Here is a 9670-nt window from a genome sequence, read left to right as displayed (position 1 = left end):
TTTCCTTTACATTACTATTGAAAGGTTGCATTGTAAAACATCTTTCTAGGCCAAAAAGGAAAGTTTATGTTGCTAACCCTCATTCATTTCCATATAACTTAGGCATTTTCAACTTGAGTAAATCTTTCATCTAGGTGGAAAAAGGTATTTGATGGTCTTCTACAGTTCTTCTCATAGGGCTCCTCTTATGTTCTATATGATCATTGGTATGAGAATGATTACCTTCTTCCTAACTCATCATACTTTATATTTGATCTAGTCTTTGCATCATTAGTTACATTAACCTCCCAAGTTGTACTTGTTTCTTTTTATCTCCTTGATTCACACTCCCTTCATGCTTATTTGGTTCCCATGGATCTACTTTAGAGCTTACATGTTCACATCTAATTGGTGTATTTTTACTCTCCCCCTTGTAGCTCTTCATGTATTGGGAGGCATTGTGTGGTTCAAAAGTTTATTGGTAAGGTGAGAGATGTGCTTGATCTTAAGCTTTTGTAACATAGTAGGCCTTGGAGCTCACAATGTAGAAACATAGGGCTCTAATACCAAATGCAGTGCACCATTTGAGAACTTGACATAACTAATCCTAAATCTACTAACTTGGTTAAGTTTTATTGTTTTTTTTAATGTAATATAGGTTCCCTATGATTACTCCTTATATTGACTCCTTTAAACATCTAAGTTAATCATGTCCTATATGCAGGTCGTCTTATTAAAATGCATTAACCATAACATAATAGACTTAATAAATAGGGATCATAAGCACATTTAAAGTATGAGTCTCATTCAATAAGTGAAACATAACATTATCTCTTATTTTCAAGGAATTCTCATAAAACACATACCAAGATTGATATTACAAAAGAGAGATACAACCCTACTCTTTACATTTCATAGATCTCAATATACATTTCATATTCATATCTACCCTTCCCTGGGTGATCCCACAATACTGGGTGCCACTTTTGTGGCATGAACGAAATCAGAAACAGATGGAAATTTCCAATTTCTAATTTTTAATTGTTTGCAAGAACATTCCCTACATTTAGGTTTGTGCAAACATAAATAAATATAAATAGGCATGTTCATGCTAACATAAGTGCTATAAATGTTTGTGTGAACATACAAAGGTTACAATTTTCATTGTAAAATTCCCATTTTTTGAAAACATATGTTCATGTGAACATGTAAAATATGTTCACAGGAACATTTGTTTTTTTTTTTAACTTTGTTATTTTCTTTTTAAAAAGAAAAAAATAGTGTTTTGACTCTTAAAATTGGGATCAAATGATCTCCTACTATAAATCAATAAATGTCAAATTGTGCCTCTTGAAGCAAGCTTTCCAATGACTCTAATTTTAATAGGTATTATATTCATTAAGAATTTCAAAAATGAGTTCAACTCATTATAGGTTTATTAATGATTGAACATCAACTAATTTTGACACATTGGGAAAAATTGTTCATTAGGTTAAAAAAAATTAAAATATCTAGGAAATAGGTTATTGAGATAGCTTTCTATTTTTTATTTTTTAAAAATTGATTTATGGTATATTGAATTCAAGTTATCCTAGTCAAAATGAACCTGTGTTTGAATTATGATTGATGTCACTTCAAACCTTCATAAACAATACAAAATTCAAACAAATTGAATCAAACCTAATGCATCCTCTAGATATTGATGTTACAAATTCAACATCAAAACTTCAAAGAATTACCTCATTATTATTTCTAGAAAAAAAGTTATGCATGTCAAGCAAAGTATCACTCTTTTAAAAAAATTATTTTTTATATGTACCACTTTTCAAAGGAGAAGAAAAATTTGACTTAAATATATTTTTTTTAATTTAAAAATATGATTGCAAAGTAGGAACACAGTACTAACAATCACTACTTTACATCATCTTCAAATTATTCATATTTTTAGCGATATAGTCTCTCAAATGTGAGGCTTGTTTCAAAAATATTGATTTCTGTGCCAAAATTGGTCAAAAAGTGGCACCCATTATTGTGGGATCACCACCCCCCCCCCCCCCTTTTACATGGATTTTTTCCATAGTACATCAATAATCTTCCCTTTTACAATTATTGTCATTCAAAATTTACATTAAGTACAAAGTAATCAAGAACATCTTCAAATATCTTCATAAGCACTATCTAAGAATCTTCATGAAAGGACTCAATTGTCAAGCCATGAACAAGCTTCAAGTTTTTCCACCCAACCATGTAGACACTAAGTAACCACTCCCTAAGATAGGAGACAAAACCATGATCTAGATAAGATTAAAGCTGCTAGGTCTCAATTACCAAGGAAATCAAGAAAATGACACAAAATAAAAGGGCCCAAAGAACCATCAAGGGAAAATATTTGAGTAAGGGGTTATTATGTCATCTAGATGAGTGTCATCATACCTTCCCAAAGTTTGAGATAAACTATGTGGCCTTAAGGTCATCATGTTGCACATGACACCTTTTCCTTGAGTACTCCAATAAGGACAGGTAGGCCCAAATAATGTTGGGATCAACCACGTGGGTTAGAGACTTATAATCTACACAAAATGTCCCTTCCTTTAGATACACTATCTCAATTATCATATTAATGTGTGAAAAACCAACCCAAATCCAAGTGAATTTTTATTATATTATCACTTTCTAATTAACCCACACTAAATTCTATTAGAATGTTTAGAATAAGAAAGATGGGGTGTAAATCAATTATCCTCATTTCTAGATGTACCAATTTATCATTCAACAACTTCAAATAACTTTATCAAATTCATAATCCCACTCAGTCAAAATAACATCTTAATGAAGAGGGAGTGTGAATCAATTATCCTCATTTCTAGATATACAACTTTATCATTTAACAACTTCAAATAACTTAATCAAATTCATAATCCTACTTAGTCAATATAACATCTCATCGATAATTCAAACTATTCACCTATTATCTCTTTGTTTAATATATGCTAACCAACATAAACATATATAATAGTAAATAGCATGCAACATGAAAATAGCATTCACACATGTATGACACAAGGATTTAACATGGAAAACCAATTTGGAAAAACCACAAAGTAACATGCAACCACTTTTTCACTCTTTTGAAGTCAGCTCGATTAAGAGCCAACCCTATTAATGGTTACAATACACATTATTAGTATAATCCTATTAAAGGATTTAATCACCCTATTAATAGTGGCCTAGTTAGAGGTCTTTAGATCATTCTTGCAATGTAAGGTCATAATAATGGTTCCCACTTTCCATCATGAAGAAATAATATGGAAAGAGAAAAAAAATTCCTAGGGGCTTCAAATGAAGCCTACACTTCAAACGAAGTCCCCCTAGGGATTCATTCAAAGCCATGGCCCTAGGGGCTTCATTTGAAGCCCCTTGTGCCAATTGGAATGGAAGGATTTGAATGAAGCCCATAAGGCCAATAAATGGTAAAAAAGTGGGCCAGGGGGCTTTGTTTGAATCTCCCTAGGGCCACCCAAACTACTCCTAGGGGGATTTGAATAAAGCCCACTTCACACAAAGCCTCTTTAAGGGAGTAATTCAAAGCCCCCTTCATTTGAAGGTCCCAAAAAAGAATTTTTTACAAACTTCCTAAATTTTCTATCAAATTTTTCCCTTTTGAGGGGTCAAACAAGGGCTAAATAGGTCCATTTTCTAAAACTAAATATATCACATTGTTGTACTCTAAATAATCCTTCTAATGATTATACTTTTAATATACATTGTGTTAATTGTCATGTTATTTTGGTAATTTTATTAAATATAGGTTCTTTGGCCATTTCATAAGTCTTTGTTTGAAGCTTTGGGAAAAATAGAAAATAAAAGAAAAATATTTTTTGAAAACATGTTCATCAAAGGTGTGTTCGTTAACTTTCTATCAAAATAAGAAAAAATCTATTTTGATTTATACAAAATAAATTATATTAATCAAAATCAACCTATGTCTAATTTATCACTAATTTCACTTTACAATCAAATAAAATGTACATTTTTTAACAAAATTGATTGAAGCCAACTAAATTTTCTAAGTGTTGATGTTAACATTCTAGCCTTCAAAGAATTTTGTCATTATCATATTTTAAAAAACTATTATGTTGATCAAAACAACCATCACTCTTTAAAAATGTTAATTTTTCATATATACCACTTCTCAAAGGAAAAAGAAAAATGGACTTCAATCAATTCAAAAAAATAAATAAATAATATTTTTAGAAACTAGACACAAAATTCTACAAATCACTAGTTTACATTATCTTCAAATTCTTTATAGTTTTTTTTAGTAAAAAGCATATGAAATTGATTTTATTTAGAAAAATATTTGTTTGAGTGTCAAAGTTGGTAAAAAAATGGGAACCAATAATTGGGGACCACCATCCATTAGAATCTCAACTTGATTAAAAAAATTTACAAATGATTGTTAGGTCAACCTTGATTAAAGGATTTTCCTACTGCGATGGTTAGAAAGTAATAGCTCAACTAATTTGGTAAAACACAACTCACTTTGTAAATTCAAATCTTCATTCACCTTATTCTATGGTTCATTGGCTAGGCTTCATCATATTCTCCATCTCTATACCTATTCTCTGATATGCTTGGAAACTCCTCAAGCAATCACACTCTAACCTCTTATCCTTCATCTCTAATCTTCCGCTTCTTCAAAAAAATTTCATTCCAACAACCATATAATACTTCTCTTATGTCTTCTTCAATAGACAAGTTTAATCTTTTGCCACCTAAACATGATCGTAGATCTTAGGGTATGATTAGATTCATTGAGTCTATCCATCATTTGTCTTCCTTCTTCTTTTATTGAAACTTCTAGAATCTTCTCTTGAATTCTTAGCTTAGATGATTTTCCAAACCTAATTCATTCATTAAATATGTCATCTCATCAATCCTTATCATCTATATTTTCTGACTCATTCATAGATTCAACCTTTTTAGCCTCAAATCTTGATTCTTTAACAAACTTTCATTTTGTTGATGCTCATCCATCACTATTCTCTTTAGCTCAATCATCATTCGATTACTCTTTCATCACAGATCTTGACTTTCTCAACTTTTACATACTCAACAATTACTATCACTCAAAATCCATTGCACTCGGTTACTAATGACACTCAACTTGTACTTTTGTGTTTGAAAATGCTTAAGTTCCTTAATATTCTACTCAAGATTTCTTAGCAATATTAAATTTTTAACTTACATTACTCATCTCTTTTATAGCTCAATCCATCTATCTTCTTCACTTAATATAATGATCAATCAACACATTATCTTGTCAAGTACCCTTTGCAACTCCAGCATTCTTTATTCTTCTCAACTCTCTTTACTTAGCCACTTCACTACTTCATCTTGTGATCTCTCTTTTTAAATCATCTTCATCAATCAACTAATAAGGAACTCTATTCTATTAGTAAACTTCTTACCAATAAGTTTTGATTAAATGACAACATAACAATTGTTATAATTATAGTTTCCAATGATCTCCCTCTTTGGCATTGATGGAAACATCTTTAGTTACCATGCAATCCAAAAGATTTTTCTCCATTATCAACTCCCTTTATGTCATAGCTTCATCAATATCCTTAATTTCATTATGATTCTCATCCATACAACTTATTATTCTTCATGCTAATACCAATTGCAATACACAATGACTTAGCTCCCACTTTGATATATCTCCAATACATATTCTTTCTCTTATTGTAACTGGATGGTAACATAGCATACCTCTCCCTGTCATTGAATAGTAACTATACAAATCTCCCACTTTACAAACAATGCCCAAGTCTCCATCCTCATTATCACTTACCGACTAATCTTTTAATCACTTCTCCCTCTTTCATCTTGTACTTCTAGCTTCATCTACTCATACTATTTTCCTCCTCTTCACATCTTTAGGCAACTCCTAAAGTGTGCTTTCCTACATCAATCTATAAGATATTCTACTCACAACTATTGATGCAGTTTTGTATCTCTTCTTAGTTTTCTTTAGATAGGGGAATGACTCCTAACTTACCTCTTAGATACACATGTGCATCCTTACATAATACCTTAGTGAATATATCAGCTATCTATTCTTTTGTATTCACATATTCTAGTTTCACTTCTTTATCCTCCACTAATTCTCTCAAGTAATGATACTTGATTTCAATATGCTCTATCTTTGTGTGCATCACAAGATTCTTGAATATGTTTGGCACTTGTGTTATCACAATATCACCATAGGTTTAGTAATATCTTCCTTCATACCTTTCAACAATTGGTTGATCCACATTGTGTTTGAACAATCAACTACTGTTGCAACATATTTACCTTGTACTATGGATTGGAAAATAAAGTCTTTATTTATGCTTGTTAATGAAATCAATCTCTTTCCTAGAAATAAAGTACCTCCACTTGTACTCTTTCTATCATCAAAGTTTCTAGCCCAATAGGAATATATATAGAGTTTTAGTTTAAACTTGTCATTCTTCTTATACCATAAACCATAGTCTTCTATTCCTTTCAGCTATCTCATTATTATTTTCAAAGCCATTTGGTGATTCTCCTTAGGGTTAGCATAGAATCTTGCAATGATTATAATAGCTAATGCAATGTCGGGTCTATTATGAATAACATATTGCAATTTTCCAATGATTGATCTATACAGTGGCTAATTTACTGTTGTAGAATCATCGTTCTATGAAAGTTTGTGTCTAGTGGCCATATGTGCTCCAACTAGTCTTGAATCTTCCATTCCAAAGGTCTTTAGTATCTTCTTGATATAATTTTCTTATATTATGTATATACCTCCTTTCATTTGATACACTTACAAACCAACAAAGAACTTTATCTCTATAACATTGAAATCTCAAATTATTTTTTCATTTCATTAGCAAATGATTTGTACATTAAATTGTTTCCTTGAAATGTAATATCATCAAAAAATATCTTAGCCAACAGTATCTTATCCTCATATACATATTTCAGATATAGATTTCTATTGTCATTAGTTGTTTCGAAACCAATTTTTATCATATATGCATGTAATCTTTTATACTGTGCTCTAGAGGCTTATTTCAAACTATACAGTGCTTTGTGCAACTTACATACCATGTTTTTCTTCCTCCATGTTGTTCAATTTGGATTTCCTCTTCAAAGATATCATTGAAAAATGCAAATTTGGCATCCATTTGATATACCTTGAAATCTTTGTAAGCAATGTATGCAACTAATGTTCTTACTCCTTCCAATCTTGCAACTAGGGTAAATGTCCCTCCATAATCAATTCCCTCCCTTTCTAAATATCCCTTATAAACAAATCTTTCTTTGTTCCTTATGAATTCACTTTTCTCATTCAACTTGTTTCTAAATACCCAATTTGTTCCAATTGCATTCTTGTTCTTAGGCCTTAGTACAAATGTCCATATTTTGTTCTTCTATGTTTGATCAACATCCTTATTCATTGTTTCAATCCAATCTTTATTCTCCAATGCATCTTAAGCATAATTTGGTTCAAACTCACATAGTAGGTTGGTATCATTCTTAATTCTATTTCTTGTCACGATTCTTGAAGCTGTCTCTAAAAATGATTTGATCAAGTGTGTGGTTCTTTCTCACATATTTTGCTAGGACAGCTTCAAATTTTCTTGCCCTTTGTTTTGGTTCACTAGGTTCATCTTGCTTAGCTTAGCTTCTTCAAGAAATTCCTTTTGTATCTTAGGTTCCTCTAGATGGTGTTAAGAAGTCTCTATCTGTGACTTTGTTACTCTAGCTTGATACTTGATAGCCTACTAAGGCTCAGCATAGCCTTCTTTCTATGACTTAGGAGTAATTATTTGCTTCTACTACTACTATTTTTTTTTCTTGGTAATCTCCATCTATAGTTCAGGTGAATTTATTGGTTCTCCTTCATAGATGTATACAAATGTTATGGACTCTTTCAGTTTAGTCTTGCATTCCACTTCATTCTTTTCTGCAAATTCATCAACTCTAACATTTTCACTTTCCAAAACTTTGTTAGTGTTAGTATTCATATACTTTTGTTCATTTCTTTTAGTGGAATAACCTAGGAATATACCTTCATCACTTTTACCATCATGTTTTTCAATCTTTGCATCTTTCAGCATGTAACACTTGTTTCCAAATACTTTGCATTAATTGATGTTTGGTGTATAGCTATACCATAGTATAAAAGGGGTTTTATTTGTACCTTTCTTGACTTGAACTTGGTTAAATGTGTAGACAACACTACTTGGAGCTTTTATCTAGCACTTTTGTGAAACACTATTTTCCATCATCAGTATTCTTGCACAATCCATGAATAATCTTGTTCTTATTTTAGCTATCCCATTATGTGGCAAAGTCCTTGGTGTAAACACTTATCTCTTGATTCACTTGGCATTGCAGAATGTATTGAACTCAAGTGACATAAATTCACCTCCTCTATCTTACCTCAAGCATTTCAAACTTCTACATATTTCCTTTTTAGCTCTAGTGAAATACCACTTAAACATTTGAAAATCATCAATTTTTTCTATTTAAAACATGACAAACATCATTCTAGAGAAACCATTAAAAAATATAATTTAAAGGACTTGTCACCACAATAACTTTACACCCAATAGGTCCACCTAAATCAGCATGAACCAACTCCAAAATATCATTAGAAGAAAAAGTCTTTCTATTGAGGGTAGACTTTGTCATTTTTTGCATTTGACATTCTTTGCACTTCACTTTCTTAGGTTTTCTTAATTTTGCTAATCCTCTTACTCTTTTCATCTCACTAATTTCTACCAAATTATCAAAGTTCACATTACCTAGCCTCTTATGCCACAACCAAGCTTCTTCATATTGTGCAAATAAACATGCATCTTCATATAGGTCTAGATAGAAAAAGTTACCTCATGTTTTATCTCCTTTTACAATCAGTTCACCAGTAGCATCATAGATTATTTCTTTCTTATTTTAGAATTCAACTCAGTAGCTAAAACTATTTAATTGTGCCATACTCAACAAATTATATTTTATTCCATCAACCCAATATACATTGTCACATTTGATCCTCTCATTCAATATAATTGATACTTTAACTTTCACATTACATGGTGCATCATTACCAAACTTAATACTACTTCCATTATGATGTTGTAGCTTTTCAAACTTACTTGTATCACTAGTCATGTGATGTGAACAACCACTATCATCAATTATTCACTTATCATTCTTACTAACATGTGAAATAAGGGGAGTTTCTTCAATCTTTTCTTCTTTTTCTAGTGCACACCATTCCATTCTTGACTACTTCTCACCTATGAGGAATTCTTAGTTGTTGCACTTCCTTCCCTTGGTTTGTTTTTTGTTTTGCTTTCACGCTCTTTCCACAAACAATTTTTGGTGCTCCCCCTTGTTGGCATTTTCCCTTCATACTATTTCCACTCCCTTTGACCCTCGTTGGTCTCCTATTAGACATTAAAAATTTCATCTTATCTTATCTTATCTTATCTTAGCTTATCCTCATCAAATTTATCTTTTATTGAAACATAAACAATTCATGATCATTAGAATCACTTTCAAAACCATCTCCTTCAGCAATGTAGTGAGACTTCTTACTTTTTCATTTGTAATCTTTGTTACATCAGTTGTCTCTATCATCTATCTTTCC

Source organism: Cupressus sempervirens, chromosome 4 (assembly GCF_028749045.1).
Source record: "Cupressus sempervirens isolate cs-2001-9-10 chromosome 4, ASM2874904v1, whole genome shotgun sequence".
Taxonomy (NCBI): domain Eukaryota; kingdom Viridiplantae; phylum Streptophyta; class Pinopsida; order Cupressales; family Cupressaceae; genus Cupressus; species Cupressus sempervirens.
This window is presented reverse-complemented; position numbering follows the sequence as displayed.